This window comes from Mixophyes fleayi, chromosome 1 (assembly GCF_038048845.1).
Source record: "Mixophyes fleayi isolate aMixFle1 chromosome 1, aMixFle1.hap1, whole genome shotgun sequence".
NCBI lineage: Eukaryota > Metazoa > Chordata > Amphibia > Anura > Limnodynastidae > Mixophyes > Mixophyes fleayi.
The window spans coordinates 205,272,878-205,285,501 of NC_134402.1; the positions used below are offsets into that span (position 1 = coordinate 205,272,878).

Below are 12,624 nucleotides of genomic sequence, written 5' to 3' on the forward strand. Positions count from 1 at the left end.
AAAAGGCTACACAACTAGGTCAAATTTTAATTATGGGGGATTTTAATTATCCGGACATTGATTGGAGTACCACTCCTTTTTAATATATTTATTAATGACCTTGGTGATGGTTTAGAGAGTAAAGTTTCTATTTTTGCAGATGACACTAAACTCTGTAAGGTAATAAAATCAGAGCAAGATGTAGCTTCTCTACAGATGGACTTAAATAAACTGCAGGATTGGGTGGCCAAATGGAATATGAGGTTTAACACAGATAAATGTAAAGTTATGCATTCAGGGATCAAAAACAAGAACGCAATCTATAAATTAAATGGAATTAATTTGGGAGAATCTATAATGGAAAAGGATTTGGGAGTGCTCGTAGACAGTAGACTTAGCAATAGTGCTCAATGTCAAGCAGCAGCTGCAAGGGCAAACAAAGTATTGGCACGCATAAAAAGGGGCATAGATGCAAGGGAAGACAGTGTAATTTTGCCACTGTATAAATCGTTGGTAAGACCTCATCTTGAATATGCAGTACAGTTCTGGGCACCACTCTATAAAATAGATAATTTGGAACTAGAAAGGGTTCAGAGAAGGGCGACAAAATTGGTAAAGGGTATGGAGTCATTAAGTTATGAGGAAAGGTTAGCCAGTTTAGGCATGTTTACTTTAGAAAAGAGGCGTCTTATGGGAGATATGATTACTATGTACAAATACATTAGGGGTCAATACGGAGAGCTTTCATGGGAACTTTTTACCCCAAGGACCATACACAGGACACGTGGTCATCCCCTAAGGTTAGAGAAGAGGAAATTTCACAACCAGCAAAAGAAGGGGTTCTTTACAGTAAGGGCAATCAAGATATGGAATTCATTGCCAGGGAAGGTTGTGATGGCAGATTCAATAGATATGTTTAAGAAAGGGTTAGACAAATTTTTAGCGGAAAGGTATATCCGGGGATACGACCGTTAATTTAAAATAAAGGACAGTAGTGGATATAGGGTAAAAATTGGATTGCAATATTGAGTCTGGGGGGATTTTCAAAATTGAAACAGATTGGCGGTTGCTTACTCTGGATTAATTTCAAATATAAGTGCAGGATCGCAGGAGATCCAAAATAGGTTGAACTTGATGGACTGGTGTCTTTTTTCAACCTCATCAACTATGTTACTATGTTACTATGTTACCTGCAATCTTTAGTTATGTCTGCAGTTGTGTATTCCATATTCTTGAGAGTTGAATAAAGTTGATAGTTGGCCACAATCTAAAAAAAATTTAGATGTATTTTTTAACAAAATAAAAACATTACTTTTAAAACAAGAAAGGATCAGTATGGACTGGAATATAAAAAAAATTATATTTCATTGTCCATTGGTCACATCATATCCCTTCCATACAGGAAAAAAACCAAGTTACATTACAATAAAAAAACAGACAAAACTGAAACAAACTCACAGAGTATTTAACTTTGATGGTCATTCCAGATGTTGTCGAAAGGTCTTCAAATTTCACAATCTTCTGTGTTGTAATGATAAAAGATGAGAGTTTTTATTTACAAATGAAACTTTTCAATGGATCATATATACACACACACACACACACACACACACACACACACACACACACACACACACACACATAGACACACACACACACACAGACACACACAGACAGACAAAACAAACATTTCAGGCATACATCTTGTAGAGAAATAGATAAAGACCGAAAAAACCTTGTAATGTTATGAATTAAAGTGGGTGATGTTATCCTCTTGCTTTCAGTTCCTCCGCTATTTGATCCACGACGCTTCTGGTTTACCTAAAATTAATGTACATAGAAAATAGGATACATTAACATGCACATAAATAAAAAAAAACCCATCATTATGCAAGTAAAATGTGAAATGTTACAGTACATATGACAGATATATGGTTTCATGTCAGTAGCCTATTTGTCACTCACCGGACCGTGAGTGCCTCTTCACTGGTGCGTGTCTCTCCAGTATTCCTGCCAGCACCTATCCTGAACCGTGGCCGCCCGCCATCCTGATGGTCTGCGCATGCGCAGTTCCTAAGAACTCTTCTGACCTTTGCTTTTAGTTAATTGGTTGATCAGGCAACGCTCCTTATTTAAAGCACCTGTGTTCATTACCTTGTTGCCTGATCTTGGAGTCTCATTCCCTGTGAGTCTCTGAAGGTGTTCCTGTGTACTTCTCCGTATCTTCAGCTTCCTGCTGATTCCTGCTCAACTCATTGCCGGTTTCCAGACCGCTTCAAGTCTCCTGTGTTCTACTATGTCTTCAGTTCCCTGCTGATCCCTGCCGGTTTCCAGACCGCTACAAGTCTCCTGTGTTCTACTATGTCTTCAGTTCCCTGCTGATTCCTGCCGGTTTCCAGACCGCTACAAGTCTCTAGTGTTCTACTATGTCTTCAGTTCCCTGCTGATTCCTGCTCTAATCATCTGCGGATTCCAGTCCGCTATTACCTCCAGTGTTCTACTCGTGTTCGCTATCTCCAGTGATTCCTGCATTGCTCATCGTTGTCCTACCCGTGTCAAGTTCTCTGCCTGTGTGCTGACCCGGACCCTGATTACCGCTACCACTCACCTGTGGTTTCTTTACTCGTGCTGGCGTGCAGCCGCTCAGCTGTTCCTGTATCCTCTCGTGGACAGCCTGCTCAACTGAACCACGGTATGCTTACTTTCTATTGACTGTATTAGTTTACTGCATATCCGCTTGGACTGTTCTCCACTTATCCACGGAATCCTCTATCTCCCTGAGACTGTGTTATTACTCCGCATATCTGCTGGGAAGTTTACCTCTTTGTTCAGTCGTGATATACATATGCTAATTGACCTTCTGCTATTAACCTGGATTCCAGTAGTGAATTCGTCTCTGTCAAGCAGCGCCTGCCACACCAACATAGACTTGTGCATACTGGTTGGGATCAAGTTCCTTGTGCTCTCAGTGTCTACATTCTATGTTTCCACTCATCGACACCTGTACCTATGCCCACCTATAGGAGTGGTACAACTTGCTGTACGCAGACCACTGACTCCCAGTTACCTACCTGCACCTGGAACAAGTCCTCTCACTACAAGCAGTGGTACAACTTGCTGTACGCAGACCACTGACTTCCCCGTTACCTACCTGCACCTGAACAAGTCCTCTCACCATAAGCAGTGGTACAACTTGCTATACGCAGACCACTGACTTCCCCGCTACCTACCTGCACCTGGACAAGTCTCTTCACCATAAGCAGTGGTACAACTTGCTGTACGCAGACCACTGACTTCCCTGTTACCTTCCTGCACTTCTTCACATCCATCAAGATCTTCGTGTTCATATCTACCTAATCATTAACCAGATTGCTGCTAGTCATTGACTTTTCTATTTGCATCCTCTCACCATCTGCTGAGTCATATGTTCCGCTAGTCACCCTGCTACCAGAGGACCACTGTGTAACCCACACTACTCTGGCAAGATCATCATCTGGTGATATCCTGGGCAAAGACTCCTAGTGCCCGTGACACTATTACAATGCCGTAACTAGACATTTTAATGCCCTGGGCGAGACAGGGCACCGGCGCAACCCATCTAAGTGGGAGTGGCATTTGACAAGTGGGTGTGGCCAACCTAATGTGTGGGTGTGGCTAGCACTTTACTGAAAGAATTCTTATGTATATATATATATACACACACAGTGGTGGGATTCCAATAAATTAACAACCGGCTCTCTGGCCTAATGACCATTTAAAGTATGCAAAAAATATATAGTGATAGATAGGTATTATAATATTTAATGCACTTAATACAATTTAATGCCGCCGACAATTGAATACCCCCCATGTGACTACTGCCTGTCACTATGTAATGTAACAATATATAGGAAACAGCATTCCAGGGACAGAATGCCCAACCTTCGGCAACAGACATGTCAGGTGCTGTGGGATCATTTGCAGCCCTATCTCACAGTCACAGAGTTCTGTTTTGGGGCTGTGGGAATACATTAACCCCTTATCTTCCTTTCATCACAGGAGTATACACAAACCAGATGTATGCAAACTGCTGCTCTCCAGCTGATATGGTACTACAAGACCTGCATCTCCAGACTGGCAGGGAATGCTGGGATTTGTAGTTCTCCAACAGCTGGAGAGACACAGGAACAAGTTCTGCAAATCGTCTCTAACCTGTTACTGATTTTAACTTAGGACTCCAGTGTTCACTTGTTTCATTAACAGTCCACGTTGCCGTTTCCTGCAGGTCAGTGTATGAGAGCTAAATAGATTCATATCCAGCCAGCACACTAGCTCTGGCATATTATAACTTATATGCTTTTTCATAGGAATTAGTTTCTTACCCTTTTTCCTCTTCTGACACAGGGTTGATGATTTCCTCTTCTGGATCTTCCACTAGCAATCTTTTCCTTGCTGACCCTGGTCTTCTTACTTCTACCACGGGGGTGTACAGTACAGATGACGTCCTCTGCTGTGGTGTTGGGGGAACAAGTCCAGAAATGTTCCAATCGTGCAATGGGACTGAAACATTAACTTGGGCTCGCCGGACCCTCAGCTCTTCACTGATATTCATGACATGCATTGTCAGCATTTGCAGATGCATTGTCTGTTGTTGTTGTTGCATATGCATCTGTGCCATGGACTGATTCATCTAATAATGCAGTGCTGTATTCTGCTGCATTGCAACTGCCATTCGCGCTTGAATGTTGTTATTTACTTGAATAGATGCTGAAATTTCACTATGCACTGTGATGAGTTGCTCCAGTAACAAATTGATGGTATTACGGGAGCTTCGTACCTCTTCCGCAACAGACGTCAAACGGTCTACCGAGTCACCAATTCTCTGAACTCTGTCTTCCATATTTCGGCGAGATATTTTCTGCCTTCCTTCCATCTTTCTGGCAAAGTCTGTGATGGAATGAAACCGAGTGCGTTCTTCTGGCAGACCGTGCACCAGTTGTGTTGGAAGACTGGTGCCTGTGGAGGGTACCCTTGCTTGAGATGGACCTTTCCCTTCGCTGGATGGAACTTGAAGGTTGGGGAAGGCTTGCTGTAGCATCTCAAATCTTCTTGCAGCATCTTCGTGGACCAAACTGTCAGCTGGAGAAAATGTCATTGAATCACTGTCATTTTCTAATCGCTCTGTAAAACAAAAATACATTTTTAACATCAATTATTCAGATATTACATGATGTTTATACCTGTTTTAAAATGCATGCATTTAATAAAAAAAAATAATTAAAAATAATATTCAGCGGTTACTGAGCCGACAGGAGATGCTATTTCTTCCATGGCAGCAGGCAAATTAGGGGTGGTTAGTGGTGTTACCACCTGTTCCCTTGGGATGATGGATTCTAAAATATAAACAAAAAATTATATTGTCAATTAAATAATACATGTCTGAAATGTAAGTGTGTTAAATAATACATGTGTTCAATAAAACTATATATAGGAATAGGTTACAAACATATGTATATATATGGCCAGATAGTTATGTATAAACAATTTTTCACATATTTATACCTTCTGGACTATGAGCAAGCGTTATTGATGTTCTCCCTTCCTCCGGCATCTCTTCAACGGGTCGGGCTTCTGTAAATTATAACAAATTTGAAAACTATTAAATATTTATATATATATATATATATATATATACAGACAGAGACAGAGAGAGAGAGGGAGACAGAGAGACACAATATAAAAAAAAATACACACTATAAAAAATCAATTAGCTAAGACTAAACAAAAAAAATCTGTGAAACCATTACCTTGATGTACATCAGCAACAGGCTCCGACACGTCTTCCTCAGTCACTCTTCTTCTCTTGTGAGCTGTAAAATATTTTTTTAATATTATTATCTGCTATTAATTTCTTTGCAGGATGGATTAGTGATCAAGATAAAGTGTGACAGACAGGGATAGTGAGTGAGAGAGTGTGATAGAGAAATGGAGGAAGAGAGAGAGAGAAAGCAATAATAAAAGAAAAAGAGGGAGAGTGAGAGTGAGGAAGAGAGAGAGAGAGAGAGAGAGAAAGCAATAATAAGAGAAAAAGAGGGAGAGTGAGAGTGAAAGAGAGATTGACAGTGAAAGAGTGCGAGAGAGTGAAAGTGAGAGAGTGAAGAGACAGAAGTGATAGAAAATGAGTGAAAGTGATAGAAAAAGAGAGAGATGGAGATATATGCATATTTTTTTACAATGCAAATAAAAATACCTTTTTGACTTGGTTTAACACTTTGGGCAGGATGAGTAGACTTGGTGAAACGGCTTGAATTTTCTGTAAACATAAATTATGATGTAATAAGCTTTGGAAACAGTACCGTATATTATCCATTCTATCAAGTTGTTCACAATTTATACCTTGATTTGAAGCCGTTCTCGCTACTTACACTGCGACTTGACTTGGCGTAAGCGATGTCACACCTATATAGAATTATAAATTATTTATTTTTAAACAATAAACAAAAAAAAAATTATTAACTGGGATTAATGTAGATTCAATTGAACATTTACATACATTACATACAGCCAGCACGAGAAATATTAAATAAAAATGTACATCTGCACATTATTACGTTACTAGATATTCATTGCATACAATAATAATACAAACAGGTATAACATCAAGTCATGGTATTTTAAGACAAATCAAATACATTTCTACCTCACTTTAATCAAATATATATATATATATATATATATATATATATATATATATATATATATATACACATATGTATATATGTGTATGTATGTATATACATATATGTATATATATATATATACATATATGTATGTATATACACACACATTCATATATATATATATTGAATGAGGTTGGAACTGGGAAGCTTATGGTTATGCATACATGGAACCCTGCAATCAACTACTTACTTGATATGTGAGATTTCCTCCATTGTCTGGTACGCAGATTTTATACTCACATTGCACTGATAAGGGTGTCCTTTTATGTGATTTAGGATCTAGGTCCCACACACCCTACAGAACATTGGTGTTTAGAGGTGTGTCATCCTTTTTAAGATTATCATCCATTGCGGTATTACACTATGTTTGTTTTCCTTTCATTGTTTTGCTGATTTATGGAGATTTGGAGGAATCAGGCCAGAACAGAGGTTACTCCTTTTTTGCTTGGGTATTTACTGCTGCCTACCTTACGGTACGCATATTATTACATTTATCAACTTGTACATTTTGATATCACACTATGAGGCACCCCGCCTGTTTTCTGTTGTGTATATATATATATATATATATATATATGTATGTATGTATGTATGAATGTATGTACATACATACATACATACATACATACATACATACATACATACATATACATATATGTATATATATGTGAAAATTTTGGGAAAAACTTTTTTTAAATAATAACCAAATGTCGGTAACACTATTTGGGACAAGAGTTTTTTTACTTTAAAATTAGGGGTATTTTTTTTTACAAAGTATTATATGTGTGAATAATATTGCTTTATTTAAAAAAAGGTTAAGTGTTAGGTGCATTCGCTGCCTCGGGGTCATCCTTGACTCCTCTCTCTCCTTTGGCCCCCACATTCTCTCTCTTGCTAAATCCTGCCGATTCCAGCTGCGTAACATCGCTCGCATCCAGCCCTTCCTTTCCCAAGATGCCACTAAATGTCTTATTCACTCTCTGATCATCTCCCGCTTGGACTACTGCAACCTCCTCCTTACTGGCCTCCCCCACTCTCACCTTGCTCCCCTTCGATCTGTACTTAACGCAGCCGCTAGGCTCATCTTCCTTTCTCGCCGCTCCTCTTCTGTCTCCCCCCTCTACCAACTCCTTCACTGGCTCCCCTTTCCCTTCAGAATCCTGTTCAAGCTCCTCACTCTTACATACAAGGCCCTCGCCAACTCCACCACACCCTACATCTTCTCCCTCCTCTCTACTCATGCTCCATCCCACCCTCTCCGATCGGCCAATGACCGTCGCCTCTCTTCCCCCCTGATCACCTCCTCCCACGCGCGTATCCAAGACTTCGCCCGCGCTGCCCCCTGGAACAAGCTCCCTCCCGCCATCAGAACAACCCCTAATTTGTCTAGTTTCAAACGGGCTTTAAAAACCCACCTTTTTCTTAAAGCTTTCCAGTCTCCCACTTAACTTCCTACCTTTTCTTCTGACTATTCCCCTTCCCTTATCTTTATCCTCCGTTCTTCCTTCTCTCATTCTCTCCCCCGTGTCTCTCTGTCAGTCTACCCCACCCCTTAGATTGTACGCTCCTTTGAGCAGGGTCTTCTCTCCTCCTGTCTTCACCACTTTTAACTCTGCTCGCCAGCTACATAGCCTTCCTCCTCGAGGACCCCCTTCCTCCTCGAGGACCCCCTTCCCCCGTCCCCTCTCGCTCCCTCCTCTTCCCCCTGGGGGTCTCCCTCTCTTCCGTGCCCTCCTTCCTAGGTGCTGCTGTTGGAGGGCACGGAAGAGAGGGAGACTCCCCTCCTCCACCTCTCTAGCTGTGCCCTGAGCTCACAGAGTTACTGTGATTATTGTTTACTGTTCTGTGCTGTCTCACCTCGTATTGTAATTTTGTTTGTCCCTGTAAGGTGCTATGGACACCTAGTGGCGCCCTATAAATAAAAATTAATAATAATAATAATAATAATAATAATAATAGGTGAGTGTAATGTGTAGTGTAAAGTATGTAATCTATGGATAATACATACATCCTTGTATCCTTGAGAAGAACCCAAATCTAAAGACATAAATAAAATAAAAAATTAGTACATCTGTATATAAGATTTTAGCAATGCAAGTAAAAAAAATAAAAAAAATTTTTTCCATTAAAATACATTTGGACATTTACCTCCAGATTTGGATTTTCTCTTCCAGGGTACTGCTTCCCTTGCATGTCTTCTGCTTCGCGCTGCATCTTGTTCTACAAATTTGTAAAAAAAAATTAAATAATCTTTTTTTTTTTCTCGCGGCGGGGACATTTCTACCCTGCCGACAATTGAATATGCCCCTAAGAGTCTATTTTGTCGTTCTGTAAAATCCACTTGTTCAAATTAGATCAGTGATGATGTGTAGTATAAATGTTAGCTATTCATTTATGTGAGCGAAAATGGTTTCAGTGTCATAAATTTAAAAAAGCGGATAAAATGATTAGGAAATGAAGTTAGGAGCATGTAATCATTATGAACGTTTAAAATCCCAAGTTCATATTGACAGTCATCTGTTTTATTACTTCTTTATAATAAGTAATATACAGGATGCTTAGCCTGACTTTCAATACGTAACATTGCTTCTTCCCATTATGCTAATAAACACCAGGTATTTGGCCATTTATGGGCTTCAGATTAACAATGATAACCTCACACTGAGAATAGAATTTAGTTTCATTGTTCAAAAAGTTTTCTAAGTCATCATCATCATCATCATCTATTTATTTATATAGCGCCACTAATTCCGCAGCGCTGTACAGAGAATTCATTCACATCAGTCCCTGCCCCATTGGAGCTTACAATCTAAATCCCCTAACATACACACACACACAGACAAAGAGAGACTAAGGGCAATTTAAAAGCAGCCAATTAACCTACCAGTATGTTTTTTTTTGGAGTGTGGAAGTAAACCAAAGCACCCGGAGGAAACCCACGCAAACACGGGGAGAACATACAAACTCCACACAGATAAAGCCTTGGTTGGGAATCAAACTCATGACCCCATTGCTGTGATGCAGAAGTGCTAACCACTAATTCTAATTGTTATGCCTTCAGCAGTTATGTATTTATATATGTATGTATTCTGTGTAAACTCCATCTAGTGGTCAGCTTGGTATTAACTTAAATTGAACTCTCAGAGCCTCTGTAGTTTATTCACCAAAGCACCATGGGTAGCTACGGCCTCCATTTTAGATATTACATGCTAGAAGCAAGAGGTGCAGTATATCTCTACCCTTAGCACAGCATCAATGGTAAGATTGCTCCCTAGTTATGCACTTTTGTCATGTGTTTTCATGTTTGCATTACAATACATTTGTTCATGTTGTAAATGTATTTCCTTATTTCTGTATTACAGTTTTACCACTTGAATTATAACATTCTTAACTACTTGAATAAACAACATTGAAGTAGGAGTGGTTATGTTGTCTCTGATTATATTCAGGCTAAAGAGAAGATTATAGTGAAGACAGAACACTAATCCTCTTGATCAGAACAGTAAAACATTGGCTGTCAGCAAGTGGAACACATATATTTAGATTAACAGACCTGCTACACTGCCAACTCAGTTATCTGCATATGACAACTCAGCAGTTTTCTTCACAGTCTGCAACACAGTGGCCACTCTGCAAGAGGAGTGCAGCCACTTGACTTCACAGAAACCTACAGATTGTCAGTGCAGCCATCCTGATGCAGCAATAAAGCAGTTCCTGCATAATCAAGCACCTCCTTAAAGGAGCCAACACTCTGACTGTTCAGAAACTGGCACTCAGTATATGCAGTTACCTGTATACTGCAATATAGTGATCTCTATACAGTCAAACACCTACCTCTCAACATCATGTCACAGAAATGACACCTTCATACAAAACAAGGTCTCAAACCTGTGGTTCCTCAAAATCTTCATCTGTCACCAACGCAGCCATCATTGCCCGTGCAAAAGCTGTAGCTGCGAAAGTATGCTCCAACTTTGCAGAGCAAGAAATGCTATTGAAAATAGAGAAATCACGTCAGGAGGCAGAAATGACAATAGAGAAATCACGTCAGGAGGCAGAAATGACAGTAGAGAAATTACGCTTAGAGGCAATTATGGAAAAGCTTGCTGCAGAAAAGGAAGCCGCAGCTGCCATTGTTGAAGCAGACTTCTTGGAGACTGCAGATCGTCCTGATATAAAAGGCACCATCAATGTACTTCACTCAGAGCTAGGATCCCAAGATCCACTGCAACGCACATCGGAATATGTCCATCAAGTCTCCAAAATGAGTAGCAACCCTCCAGAAGCACAAGGTATGCAAACAGACTTTATCAGTGAAAAAAGTCTAACACGCTGTACAGTGCAACCACATGTGAACAACAAACCACAAATTTACAAGCAAGAGAATTCTACACAAAATGAAACCACGAGGGACATCCCTCCCCCACTCCAAGAGTTTGAGTCTGTAAACTACAACAAAGGCAGTGCCTCCTGCAGACAAAAGTGGTATGACACAAGCCGGCTGGAAACAGACAATCCTAGCAGGTATGACCACACACCACTTGCTCACTATGTTCATACACCGACAGCACATCCTAGAGCCAACCAGGACACACTAGACTTTGCCAAGTTTCTTGCACGACGAGAGCTAGTAACACAAGGACTTTTAAAGTTTAATGATCGACCTGAGAGCTTCAGAGCTTGGCGATCCTCCTTCCTAAATGCAATCAGAGGCTTAGACCTTTCATATAGCGAGGAGATAGACCTCTTAATTAAATGGCTTGGAAATGAGTCTGTTGAACATGCTAAAAGGATCAGAGAAATTAATATAAACTACCCAGAGTCTGGCCTTAAAATGATCTGGGATAGACTTGAGGAATGTTATGGCTCACCAGAAGCAATAGAAGGTGCACTATTCAAAAGAATTGATGATTTCCCTAAATTACCTAACAAGGATGCTTCAAGTAGCCAAGTCTGAAGGAGACTTACCAGGACTTGCCTACCTTGACACAGCCAGAGGCACTAACCCCATAGTTCAAAAGCTACCTTACAATCTGCAGGATCAGTGGGTCACCCATGGCTCCAAATACAAACAGCGGAACAATGTGCCATTTCCCCCATTCTCTGTTTTTGTGGACTTTGTACAGCAGCTAGCTAAGGTCAGAATTGATCCTAGTTTTGCCTTTACATTATCAGGTGCTACCCCAATACTACCTAGCCCATGCAAAACATCAGTTGCAGTTCACAAGACTAATGTGTATCCTCCAGATTCCTTCCACAGGTCTTCCAGATATACCAGTAAAGAGTCTAAAGACAAGGATCCTAGCAAACAGTGTCCTCTACATCAGAGACCACATCCTCTCCTGAAATGCAGAACCTTCAGAGAGAAGTCCCTGGAGAACTGCAAAGCCTTCCTTCGAGAAAACGACATCTGCTACAAATGCTGCTCTTCAACATCCCACTTTGCCAAGGACTGTAAGGTCAGTGTCAACTGCACAGAGTGCAACAGCACAGATCACAACACAGCTCTACACCCTGGGCCTCCCCCATGGACTTTACTACACAGTCAAAGTGACATCGAGCATGGCGGGGAGCACAGTGGAGAGGGAAGGAACACTACTACAGTCACACCAGAGATCACTTCACAATGTACTGAAGTCTGTAAAGAAGCCAGAAGCGGCAGATCTTGTTCCAAAATCTGTTTAGTAAGAGTCTACCCAAAGGGCCAGCCAGACAAAGCTGTCAAACTCTATGCAATCCTAGACGATCAAAGTAACAAGTCTCTAGCCAGATCAACCTTCTTTGAAATCTTTAGTATCAAAGGCCCCAACACTCCTTACTCCTTAAAGACTTGTGCAGGGAGTTTTGAGACAACAGGGAGGAGAGCTACTGGCTATCAAGTCGAGTCCATGGACGGAAAAACTTGTCTTCCCTTACCAACTATCAC

At 40.6% G+C, this 12,624-nt stretch overlaps 2 long non-coding RNA genes across 2 annotated transcripts in view; both read right to left on the bottom strand.

Annotated features, from left to right (window-relative positions):
* Positions 1-12,624, bottom strand: part of LOC142148821 (uncharacterized) — a 226,066-nt gene that overhangs the window by 30,402 nt on the left and 183,040 nt on the right. The window lies entirely within an intron of this gene.
* LOC142107018 (uncharacterized) lies at positions 5,283-5,851 on the bottom strand. Its single transcript, XR_012679849.1, has 3 exons — positions 5,766-5,851; positions 5,521-5,589; positions 5,283-5,351 (listed from the first exon to the last, which is right to left on the bottom strand). It is a non-coding gene; the product is annotated as an uncharacterized LOC142107018 (long non-coding RNA).